The following is a 12,826-nucleotide window of genomic DNA, read 5'->3' as shown; positions in this document are numbered from 1 at the left end:
GACAAGAATAATAATTTAGATGCTTATATATTAATTTATAATCTATCCCATTTGATTTCCACAACATTTAAGAGTGATATAATTCCACAACAACACAGATGGACTTAGAGGGCATTATGCTAAGTGAAATAAGTCAGAGAAGAAGACAAATACGATATGATTTCACTTATATGTGGAATCTAATACAAACAGACAAATAAAGAAACAGAGACAGACTAATAAATACAGAGAACAAACTGGTGATTGCCAGAAGGGAGGGGGATAGAGGGATGGACAAAATAGGTGAAGGCGATCAAGAAGCCCAAACTTCCAGCTGTAAAATAAATAATAAGTCACTAAGGTAAAAGGTAGAGCATAGGGAATATAGCCCATAATACAGAATAACACTGTATGACAGCAGATGGGGACTGCATCTGTCTCTGCATCCGACTCACCACTGTAAGTGGTGGGCACTAACACAAAGAATTGTTAAAATCACTATGTTCTAGGGGCACCTGGGTGGCTCAGTGGGTTAAAGCCTCTGCCTTCAGTTCAGGTCATGATCCCAGGGTCCTGGGATTGAGCCCCACATCGGGCTCTCTACTCAGTGGGGAGCCTGCTTCCCCCCCCCCCCCACCGTCTGTTGCTCTGCCTACTTGTGCTCCCTCTCTGTCAAATAAGTAAATAAAATATTTTTTAAAAAATCACTACATTCTATACCTGAAACACATTGTAGGACAACTATACCTCAGTTAAAAAAAAAAGAAAATTAGAGTGATACAATCCCTACCTCACAGAGACAGAAGCAAAGACTCAGATCGAGTAACTAATGAGTGGCAAAGCTGAGACTCAACCTGAGGTTTTCTAGCTGGAAGCTCATCATTTTTTCCCCTATGTCAGGGACTCCCACATCGTCAGCACTTCCTGCAAAGTTGTTCAGAGAAAAGCAGGTATCTCCTCTTTACCTTATATTTAGAGAATGGCTCTAATCAGATCCAACATTCTGCTAGAGGGACTGACATTTTCATGCCTCCCATAGCTAGGTATTCTCCAGAAGTCCTAGTTAAGTGGAATCAAGTGAGATAAGGCACGCATGAAGCTCATGGCCTTTTACCTCATTCTCCCTGACAATGAGTGGCCTCAGCTGTCCTGTAAACACCTCTCTGGCTCCACCCCAGAGTCTCTGTAATACTTTCTAGGGAAGTTTCCTACAAACCCACTTGCTTCCTCTAGGACACCTGGTTCTGTCTCATTGCCTCTTCCATGAAAGTCCCCAGGAAGAACTTAGCCTTTTGTTCTTCATGCTTCCTCTTCTCTCAAACTAGAATGCATGCAGAAGTTAGGAGCAGCCATCATGGGACCATGGACCAACCATGAAGACTAAAGTTACATACTAAGTATAGCAGAGTGGGAAGCTGAAGAAGCCTGGGCCTTGATAGAATTACAAAGCTGCCACAGTAGCCCTAGATGATCTAGCTCTTGACTTCTCCTTGCAAGAAAAAAATAAACCTCCTAGTTTGTTCAGAAGATTGCTTTTCCATATTTTTATTATACAAGATTAATGCTCTTCCTATCTGTTATGAGGTCCTTGTGGAGCAAATAGAAGCTGTGAGATATAAAAAGCCCACGGTGGTCTACAAAATATAAGATATCCATAACTCTTGGGGCATCTGGGTGGCTCAGTCATTATGCGTCTGCCTTTGGCTCACGTCATGATCTCCGGGTCCCTGCTCAGTAAGGAGTTGGCTTCTCCCTCTCTCTCACGGCCCCGCCCACTGCTTGTGCTTTCTCTCAAAGAGATAAATAAAATCTCTTTTTTTTTTAAAGACTTCTGACTCTTTTATTAGTAAAACACTCTTTCTTGCAATATGTCTATGTGTTCAGTGTTCCTAGCAGAAGGGATCACTTGTTGAGTCCCTACTATTTTTTCAGGTTGTGCCACGTGCCTTATGAGTGTTATTTTATTTAGTCCTTCCAAATGAGTACTATTAGCTCTAAGTATAGGAATCCCAAACTCAGAGAGGTTAAATAACCTGCCCAAGGTCACAGAGTAAGTGGCAGAACCAGGAAGTGTAATTAGGTCCCCATGACCGGAACACCAAGGCTCTTTTGAGTACATGATACTACCTGTCACCCTAAGTACCATGTGATATAACCCACACCAGACACAAGGAAATGCCCTGGAGTTCTGAAAAATGGAAGATAATGGAACAGTTGCTGGGAGGAGCAGCAGCAGTGAAGGGCTGCCCCAACATCTCTGGACAGCTCAGCCTCAAACCTCACTCTTGCCTCTACACGGAAGCCAAGAGTGGACTCCTCCTGCCTGGATCTATCTCCCTGTTAGATGACTTAATGATGCTTCATACTCTTTTTTAGCCCCGGGCTGTCCGTTGACACAAACTAAATGAGAAAGGAACATGTAATATATTCCATTTTCAGGTGATGGTAGTTTAATAAATATGCAAGAGTTTTTATTCTTATGAAAGTGACTAATATTATGAGAAAATAAATTTTTCTCATTAAATCTACATGTGTTCCTCTTTTTGTAAGATTTTATTTATTCATTTATTTATTTATTTATTTATTTGAAAGAGTGATTGACAGCAGGGGAAGGAGCAGAGGGAGAGGGACAAGCAGACCCCATGCTGAGCGCAGCTTGATGCCATGACCGCAAAATCACAACCCCAGCAGAAACCAAGAGTTGGCTGCTCAACGGACTGAGTCACACAGCGCCCTGCATGGATCTCTCTTATACCTCCCACACAATCTCCCTCCGCCCCACCTTCTCCTTTTCCTCCTTAGGACTTAGCTGCCGTGTTGCCCTAACCATTTCCCCACATCAGCCTGTTTGGTGGCCCAGAACCATTCCTAGAAGCTCCGATCTAAAACCTCTAAGGTGTAAGACCCTGTTTCATCCACCTTTCATGCCTTGGAAAGTTTACTGCAGTGGAACTCTTTCCACCTTACCCAGAATATAAAGCAGTATTTTGTATATAGGAATATTTCTTGTACTGTTATTAAAATGGATCAACAGCACATATCTTTGTGAATAACCCTTATTAATAATTAATATTAATTAAATATCCTTTTGTCAAGTGAACCAGAGATAATAAACCTCTTAAATTGATAGTGTCAAGAATATCTACAGCCGAATTTTATTTTTAGGGCATTTTTAAAAGAAATTACTTATTTCAGGGACTCAAGTTATCCTGAGTTTCAAACCTACTCAGACACCTTTGTGTCTGTATGTCTATAAAGTGTCTAATAATGACATCTTAGTAGCCTCGGTTTGGCCAATTAGACTTATTTCTAAGTGCTGCCCTTCAGTTTCATTCCAATTAAGTTTGTAACTTTTCAGGAGAAAGATAGACTCTAACGTCAGCTTCTCAAAAAGCTGTTACCAGTGTATATGCCTAACAATGGCAGATAACCAACAACGGTACTTTAAATGTGGAAATTTTATGGGAAAAGAGGTGGGAAAGCTGTCTGTCTCTATTACACTGGACACTACAAAAGCCTTTCTCCTTAAAGCATCGAATGCATAAGTTCAAAATTCTGGTATGAAATCATGACATCAAATCAATAAAGATAGAGGAGAAAACTTCTCAACCTCTGGCCCATCTTTCATTTCCTCTTTGTGGCCAAACACCAGAAAAAGCTGGTTTTTACCCCATGCCTACAGCCAACACACAAAGACATCTGTTTTTAGGTTTTAGGTGAGATCGCTCTTCGTAAGCTCTGAATCACAAAAGCAATCACGTTTCTTCTTTCTCTTTGGGTGTATCTGAAACTATCAAACATCTCCTATTTCCTAATTATCCTCTTTTTTTAAAAAATATTTTATTTATTTATTTGACAGAGAGAGATCACAGTAGGCAGAGAGGCAGGCAGAGAGAGAGGAAGGGAAGCAGGCCCCTTGCTGAGCAGAGAGCCCGATGTGGGACTCGATCCCAGGACCCTGAAATCATGACCTGAGCCGAAGGCAGCGGCTTAACCCACTGAGCCACCCAGGTGCCCTAAATTATTCTCTTTTCAGTTTCTCTTTATTTCCTTATGGTTGTTCTCAATTCCCTTCACTGTTTTCTATTTGTAATAATAGCACTTTCCCAAGAGCCTTTAGATCCATTAGGTTAAGCCCAATCTCAGTTCCAGCTCCTCCTGTCCCAACTCTAAAATAATTTCCTGGACCACTTCCTAACTGAGCTACCGTCTTTTCCTTCATCATCTGGGTCTTCTTGTCAAAAAGATTGTGTATCTCACTCTTCCCTTCCCGCACAAGGACAAAATGTCTCTTGGCTTATGTAACAAGGTCTTTACTACTCTCTGCTAATGTTCTCTTCAGAAAGATTGGGTGAGCAAAGAAACTAGAATGGGGTGTTGCATAGAGGAAAGGGAATAGGAAAAGTGAGATAGAAAAGGGGAAAATAAGATGATAAAATAGATAAGAGAAGAAAGGAGTTAAAAAAAGGAAAACTCAATGTGACTGCTGGTATTTGGGTCATGTGATAGTGTCAGCAGCATGGAGCTCTGTTTTTATACTTATATATTATATATATATATATATAATATATATATATAATCTCATTTAAAACCCACATACTCAAGGCTTTAAGGTTGATGTTATCATTATCTTCATTCTACACCTAAGTGAAAATGTGTGATGAATGATTTCAATGAGTCAGAGTTTTTTTTCAGAAGGTAGGGCAGGAGTTGGAAATGTGGGCAATGGGTGAAATTACTGGTTTCTGGAAAGAGGTTTTAGGATGAATAGTTTGCCTGAGGCTCCATAGCCGGTGCACAAGTTGGGATTTGACCTGGCAACAAAGTTCCTGTCCCTAGAAACCCAGGAAACAAAAAGAGGCTGGCAGGTGGAAAGTAACAGACTAAAAGAAAGGGAAAGAAGATTGACATTTCCTCTACCATGGATCCCTGATGGACCTCTACTGAGAAAGAGATCAGACTAGGCTTTCTTAGATCATTTTACCAAAGTATAATAAGATCAGCACTGAAACATACTTGATTATTTTCACTGCTCCAAAATCTTCCAATTTACCAAGCTTTTAATATACTTAGGCAAATTGATATCTTTACAAAAAAGAGCAAACGTGAACACTCACCTAGAGGACATCACTATAGTGATGGAAAGTATTTAAAACTAATGTAAAATAAAGAAATAGAAACAGCAAAAAATGGGTAAAGATTGGCAGAGGTCCACGCCCTGGTGGCATTCACCTTTGTGTATGAAAGTCTGGGTGGTTTCACACCCCAATGATTGTGCCATACCCACTAGTCCCTGTTTCCCAGAGATCACTGGTAAGTGGGAAAAAAACCCTAGAAACTGGCAAAGAACAAATGCTATCGAACTGTTTTCTGTAGAAGAGTAAGAGGAAGCTGGTAATTACAAACCAATAAACACAAGCCTTAGCTTCTGGAAGACAAATAAAAACAAACAACCCATTACCACCCAAAAGAACATGAAATATTATGTAAGAAGAAAACAAACAGGTCTTCGTGAAGTGCCAACATTAACAGGTCCATTTAAATTAATGGATTGCGTTTAGCCTTCACATGCAGTGTAGAAGCAAATCCAGTAATTACCAGGCTGGTAAGGATTCATTTAGCCTGCTGCGGTGGTTGGAAATTTGCTATTACTTTAGTCATGTGATCTCACAATCTGAGCTTAGCACTGAGAAACTTGCTCACTGGCAGTGAAACAGTTCCAAACGTATGCAAGTGAAATCTTTCAGAGCCAGAGGTCTACAGGCCACTGGTTTTCTGGTACCCACCAAAACATTTTCTGTTTGTTCTATTTTTAGTGTGAGCCCGTCACCACCTCTTTTCCACAGAATGACAGCATCGAGTTCTAGCAGGAAGAGTTCTACTCTCTGGGACAATGATCTGTTTCAGTCTATAGAAGACACTGATTTAGGGCTGCCTGGGTGGCTCAGTCATGAAGTGTCTGCCTTTGGCTCAGGTCATGATACCAGGTCTTGGGATCAAGCGAGCCCCATATCCGGCTCCCTGCTCAGTGGAGAGCCTGCTTCTCCCTCTCCCACTCCCCCTGCTTGTGTTCCTGCTCTCACTATCTCTGTCTGTCAAATAAATACATGAAATCTTTAAAAAAAAAAAAAAAGACACTGATTTAATACTCGTTAATAAAAATGCTATGGAACAAAAGTTATCTATCACCTGAGCCCTTCATGAGCTATTTTCAGTTTTAGCTGAAAACATTTGTTAAATGAGTGAAGATCCAAATTCTTAACCATGGACTATAAGCCAAAACCCCATTAGTTAACATAAGTACTTTTCCATGTTTCATATTCACAATGTCTCTGTCATGAGGTCATTCTTTATTACAATCTTACACTGTACCATCTTTTTTATTATACCAGTATTACATACTCAAAAGAAAATGTGAAAAGTCAAAGAAAGCACAAAGAAAAAAAATGAGACACCTTTCATCTATATCATTATTTTCTTCCAGGGTTTTCTTTGCCTATTAGGTCCTACTGATCGACATTTTTTCAATGTCATTAAAAATAATTAAATGATCATTTCTTCTGCAACTAAAATATATTTCTTCTTATGTGTCTATGAATATAACATAACTCCTCTGGTGTTTCCAACAAAACCATACAAAAATCTTTGATCACACCTCTGATTATTTTCTTTGGATGAATCCCTAGAAGTAAAATTGCTTGCCAAGGGGTATAACTTCTAAAACCTTTTTGATCCCTATTGTCAAATCTCCTTCCTTAAAACCCATACCAGCTTATAATGCACCAGCAGTATACAAATGTCCACACATTCACCAGCATTTAGAATTGTCACTTATTAATCCTTTAACAATTTAATAAATGAAAGTGGAATCACTTTACCTCAATTGCATATTTTCATAATTATATCCATTATTTTATTTATTTTGTGAATTCTCCAATGATTTATATCACGTGCTTCTTACTGTTCTCTTATTCTCATCATATATCAGTAATAGTAATTTTTACTTTTCCAATTTTCACTTGCCTGCTAATTCTGATTGTTTTTATCAGCAGCTTTCACTTTTCTAATTATCTTTCCCCTTATGAATTCTCTCAGTCTTTAAAAATTCCTGTAGACCATGCGTGAAACTTGTTTCTGACGTCAAAATCCAAGCAATCACCAAGACCCACAACTCTGCTCCTACATACCCCTTATAGGATGTCTTTCCCGATTGGCGCTACCAATTCAAGCTACCACAATCTGCTCACTATTTTAACAGCTTCCTTGATGTATTCCTGGTCTCTAGACTTAATCTCCTCTAACCCATTGTCTACCAGAGAGTCACCATCTTGCTTAAAACTTTTCAGTGGTGCTCCATTTCCGTCAGGCTAAAAGCCAAATTGTTCACAAGGCTTACAAGTCCACAGCCCCTCCTGTCTCATCTCTCCCCACTCCCCATTCCTCACTCAAGCTCTAGTTTCAGCCACACTAAATCATGCTAATTCCCTGAAGGCTTCATCCATATTATCACCCTTAGGCTGTTGCTTATGCTATGCACTAGGCCCCAAACAGTCTTTGTTCTGAACCTTTCCTCACCCCTTAACTCTCTTTTTAGGAAAGACTTCTAGTCATTCTTTAGGTCACATAACCTCCCAGAAGCATTCAGTGACAGCATTGCAACCTGGCCCCCCACCTCCCCAGGATAAGTTAAGGGCCCTACCAAGTGTTCAAATAGCAAAGAGTATCTCTCAGTAAAAACATTTACCAAACAGACTGCCTGTTTGTGTGACTGACTATTCTTCTATCCCTAGAGCAAGTACACGTGGGCACACATGTGTGCACACATGCTCACTCACACACACGTACACACATACACACACAGACTAAATCTTGAAAACTGTAAACAAGACCATCCTCTCTACAGTTGTGTTTCTAGAAACTTATTAGAGTATCTGGCACATAATCAGTTCCAGAGGGATATTTATTAGACAGACAAATGGGATTAATTAAATGTTTATGCGTGCTTTCTTAAAGTTTTTTAAAAGTATTTTATTGTTACATGGAAACTCTATTACATATGGATTTATTCTGGTAATGGTGAATCCCTTTCCTATTGATGTGATTCTTCCTTTGTCACATATAAAATTCTTACATATTCTAGAATGCTTCATGACTGTCTTGTTCCAGAAAGTTGTTTTTAGTTTCTTACAACAGAAATAACATTTTAATTACTGTCTTTTTTATAATACATTTTAATAACAGTGCAAGCACCCCTCATTAATTTCCTTTGTATAAATTCTATCAACTATTCTAACCCACTTATTTCTTTCATATAAACTTTAAAATTATTTCCTTTAGTTCCAAAATAAATATTTTATGGGAACTTTTGATCAGAATTGCATGAGTCCTATAAAATGAATTCAAAAGAGCTGACATTTATGATATTCAATCTGTCCATCTAGGGACAGTACTCAAAGAAGCATTTACTCAAGAAATTCTTCATGTCTTACAATAAATTTCTGTGGTTTTTTAAAATTGGGTCCCACATTTTTCTTATGGGGATTTTTTCTTGTTGTTTCACATATCTTGTGCTATTGTGAAAGAAATAGTAGATATATATATTTACTACCTCTTTATACATTTATATAAAATAAATTTATATATTTATTTATATTTATTTCTTTATATATATATTTCAATAAGAATTCTAAATTTGGGGGGCACCTGGGTGGCTCAGTCAGTTAAGGGTCTGCCTTCAGCTCAGGTCATGATTCCAGGGTCCTGGAATCGAGTCCCACATCGGGCTCCCTGCTCAGCAGGGAAATCTGCTTCTCCCTCTGCCTGCCTCTCCCCCTGCTTGTGCACGCACACTACACACACTCTCTCTCTCTCTCTCTCGCAAACAAATAAAATATTTTTTAAAAAAGATTTTTAAAAAATTTTTAAAAAGAATTCTAAATTTTCTTTGTATCTACTGGTGCTGTGAGACATGCATGATCATACAAATTACCCTTGGTTCAAAGTAGGATCACAACTCAGTCCAAGTCTATCTGGATTCCAGCCTCCCACAGTTTTTTCTATACGGATTCCTTTCAAACTTTTACCTAATGAAAAAAGCAAGAACACTGGAAAGGAATGGGGAAAAGGGCAGAGGTATAGGAGGACATTTTTCGGCAAAACCTTTTAAGTAAAATTAGCTCTTAGTGCATTTGTACCATGTGGCATCTGTGCATTTTCTCAAATACCACCAGTCTCTGGGATGTGTATGTTCCAGTTTGAAAAGTATGGTCTACAGTTCACTACCTCCCCCCACGAGGTTCCATAAAAGGATACTTAATTACATTTTAGGCCAGGGGAACTTAGGTCTAGAAATGCAGAATAAATTATTTAGATGCTTGGAGTTCTCAAGTATACAATTATGATGAGGATTCAGCACTGTTGGTTCTCATGTCTAGAAGTAAGCTAGTTGTCATTTAATGGGGAGCCATAAAAGGTGCTCTTCCAATTAATAATCACAAAAAAGGATGACTTGTATCCTTAATAAGTTTAGCAACTGACATAAATGCAATCTAATAAATATAGCTGTCATTTGAGAAAGCATCCATTTGAAGAAGGGCCTCTCCCAAATTCTAAAATCACACAGATTTTTACAGTGATAAACTAGAAACACTTGAACATATCTGATAAAGACTCGTGATTAAAAAGTAAACCCTGAGAAACTAATGACAGTACACAGAAATTTTACATAAAACCCTATTCCAAAGTTCTCAGCAAGAGAAAAGGAAATTTGACCAACCAATGACCTGGAAGCAGATAATATCAGAAGATATGCTGTGTGGGACAACAAAGATCTCCCTTGACCTCTTGGCCAAGGATTTTACCACTTTTTTGGTAAAGAATGCTTCAAGTAAATGCCTGGATCACAAGGATACTCTCAGTTAAATCATGTTTACTTAAGTTGACTGCTTAGTGAATTAGATACCACAGTCTGAGTTTAGTCATTCAAAACCTATGCTCTCTGTTTTGTTTACAGAAAAATTAGTTCTTTAGGTATTTCAGTCAAAACTCAGATGTTGGGAAAGACATTGCAACTACAGAATGATAACTGAGGTAGGGATGTCACAGATGGGGAGCACCACTACCTCCAAACACATACCACATTGCCTTCCTGCAGAGGGGCTGACTGCTCCTTGGATTAAAACCCTGGGAATACAATACTTCACAGGACGGACCCCGTAAACCGCAAATAAAAATGTATCTCATTATGTAATAGTCATACCACACGCACAAGTATTACTGGATAAGGAAACTCTTGTTTCCGTATCATTTTAGTTTTTTTATCAAGCCAGAGGAAAGCACCTTTATTGCTCCTACATATTTTATGTGAAAGAAATTTGAAAAATCATTGAAAATTTCAGTAAGACAAAAATCAGGGTTCTTGTTCCGATTCTGGTAACCATGTCTTGGCAAGTTGCTCGACACTGATATGTTTCGTTGTCCTCATCTAAAAAATTCACGCATTAGACCAGATAAGGTTATGCTCCATTCTTATCAGAAATTTCTGTCACGGGAATCAAAAATTTACATGAAACTAAAACTTAAATAAAAACCCTGACCTGTTTATCTGCATTCTGTCTAACCTGACATTTAAAATCAACCCAATGCTTTTCTAAAATTTTTACTGATAACGTTTCTCAGTTTTCTCAAACTGATTGTTCCAATAAGCCCTGGAGTACGACAGAGATCAGGAAGACCACATCTGCTTTATAAACTGTGGAAGTGATAGCCGGTTTTAAATTTGATTCCCTTTACTGAAAAGTAAACTTACAACCCACAAATGTTGTACTTTAGCTTTCTGATTACTATAAATGTTTGAAAGCCAGGTTATAAAATTCCTCAGTAAACCTTTGGGAATTGAGCTCTAAACCCCTCTGAGACACACATGACCTGGTCAGCAATGGGAAGTAATGAGAAGGCTAGAACTTAAGGCAGAGCCTCAAGACTCTTGGGAGGGAGACGCTCCTCTAGTGGGCACAGAGCTACTACGTGCAAACTGCATGTATCCAGGAGTTGGAGTCCCAAGGCTCTATGTCATAAATGGAAACAGTGGAGAAAAAAACATGAGTCAGACAAGTCAGCTTTGTTATCAGTTATAAAGGAAAGCCTGGTTAGAATAATTTTTCTAATCCTATCAAAGAATCAGTTTCTAAAGCCAGTTTTCAGGACTAGAATATGAATAGAGGTTGAAAATTGCCCCCCATCTACATTAACTAATTCTTGGGTTAGAACTCAGGATATAACATAGACAAGTTGGCCAAATACACTTGAATCCCTGGAGGACATTATGTGCCCCTCTCCCACCCGCTGCCAGTTCATGTCACCCTGCTTTATTCCTTGGTACACTGTGCAAGAAATGTGGTTTTTCTTATTTGGGGAAGATGGGGTAGAGGGGGTATGGGCTTGTCATCTCCCCCTCACAGCTCAGTGCTTGCAATGTTTTTAGCAGTCAAGAAAAACAAATCCGTAAAATAATGGAGTACACCATAAAAGCATCATCTGTGAAAACAGGGAAGTCCTCTTAAAAAATGTTTTTATAGTCACTTGCAAAATAGAATTGCCTTGAAGAAGTTACTACCCTTACGGGTGATCGGATTCACCAGCTGACAGCTCCCACACAGAAACTCAAAGAGGCTTTCATTTCTCTGCTACCCATAATTGTGTTAAGTTGCAGAGAAGTTAAAAGGCAATGCCATCTTAAATCACAAGAAGCAGCAGAGCTGTTGACAAGCAGAACAGCCCCTTGGGAGCTGTCGAAATTTAACTGGAGAAACGACAAAGTTAATACAGTAAGTTTTCATTGTAGTCATTTGCAAAAAACACAGGGAAAGTAATACAAGGAAAGCAGATATATTTATGTTTGCAAATATCAGTCAACTTACCTCTCTTGAGGCAAAAGCCAGGACCTTTTGTCTAAACTGTCTGCAGCGATTCCCCAGGTGGATCCTGCTGAAACTAATGTGTACCCAGAGTTAAATGAGTGTCCTTTCTACCTCTACTTCACTGTGTTAATGAATAGTTCGGCGGCTTCTCCCTCAGTGGCTGAGTCACCCAGGGAGGAGGTGGGTGGTGTGAAAGAGGGTGTCACCTTATATAAATACCAATTCAATTAAAACAGGCTCACTCATGGACCTACTGTCTCTGTTTGGCGAATTCTTGTTCTAAGTTATGGCCTCGTTATGCCAAAAAGAATGTACTCCTGTTATCGCCCTTTTAATTGATATCAACAATACACAGAACAAGGAGGCATAGTACCCAATCCATTTTGGATTCTCTCTCTCTTTTTTTTTTAAAGGTTTTTTTTTTTAATTTATTTATTTGACACAGAGAGAGAAATTACAAGTAGGCAGAGAGGCAGGCAGAGAGAGAGGGGGAAGCAGGCTCTCTGCCTAGCAGAGAGCCCGATGCGGGGCTCGATCCCAGGACCCTGGGATCATGACCTGAGCTGAAGGCAGAGGCTTAACCCACTGAGCCACCCAGGAGCCCCCCATTTTGGATTCTCTTAAAAAGCAAAACAAAAACTTAAGGTAGGGAGAGTTTTTCTCTATCTACCCATAGTAGCTGGAAGGCACAACACAAGAAGCACACTGCTCACGGGAACCATATCCTTTAGGAGAGAGAAGGCCTTTGAAATTCTGAAATCAGAAACTAAGAAAGGACACAAATTCTATACATGAGATATTTTATAAAACCATCAGAGGAAACAAGCATTATGAAATGTAAGAATTCTGATCCTTTCATTATTCCAACGTAGATAACAATGTGAAAGAGACGCTTGGAACGTCTTTCACATCTAAGGGCAGAAGTAGAC

At 39.1% G+C, this 12,826-nt stretch overlaps 1 protein-coding gene across 5 annotated transcripts in view; it reads right to left on the bottom strand.

The window, feature by feature from the left end:
• SCEL (sciellin) overlaps nucleotides 1-12,074 on the bottom strand; it is a 106,679-nt gene extending 94,605 nt beyond the window's left edge. For 2 of the 5 annotated variants that reach the window (XM_044249919.1, XM_044249922.1), the window contains exon 1: nucleotides 11,898-12,074. The gene's annotated coding sequence lies outside the window, so the exon portion shown is untranslated. The remainder of the gene's footprint in view (nucleotides 1-11,897) is intronic. The other 3 variants (XM_044249918.1, XM_044249920.1, XM_044249921.1) reach the window with 2 other exon arrangements.
• Nucleotides 12,075-12,826: the final 752 nt, after the last annotated feature.

This window comes from Neovison vison, chromosome 5, assembly GCF_020171115.1.
Source record: "Neovison vison isolate M4711 chromosome 5, ASM_NN_V1, whole genome shotgun sequence".
NCBI classification, from domain to species: domain Eukaryota; kingdom Metazoa; phylum Chordata; class Mammalia; order Carnivora; family Mustelidae; genus Neogale; species Neogale vison.
This window is presented reverse-complemented; position numbering and strand designations above follow the sequence as displayed.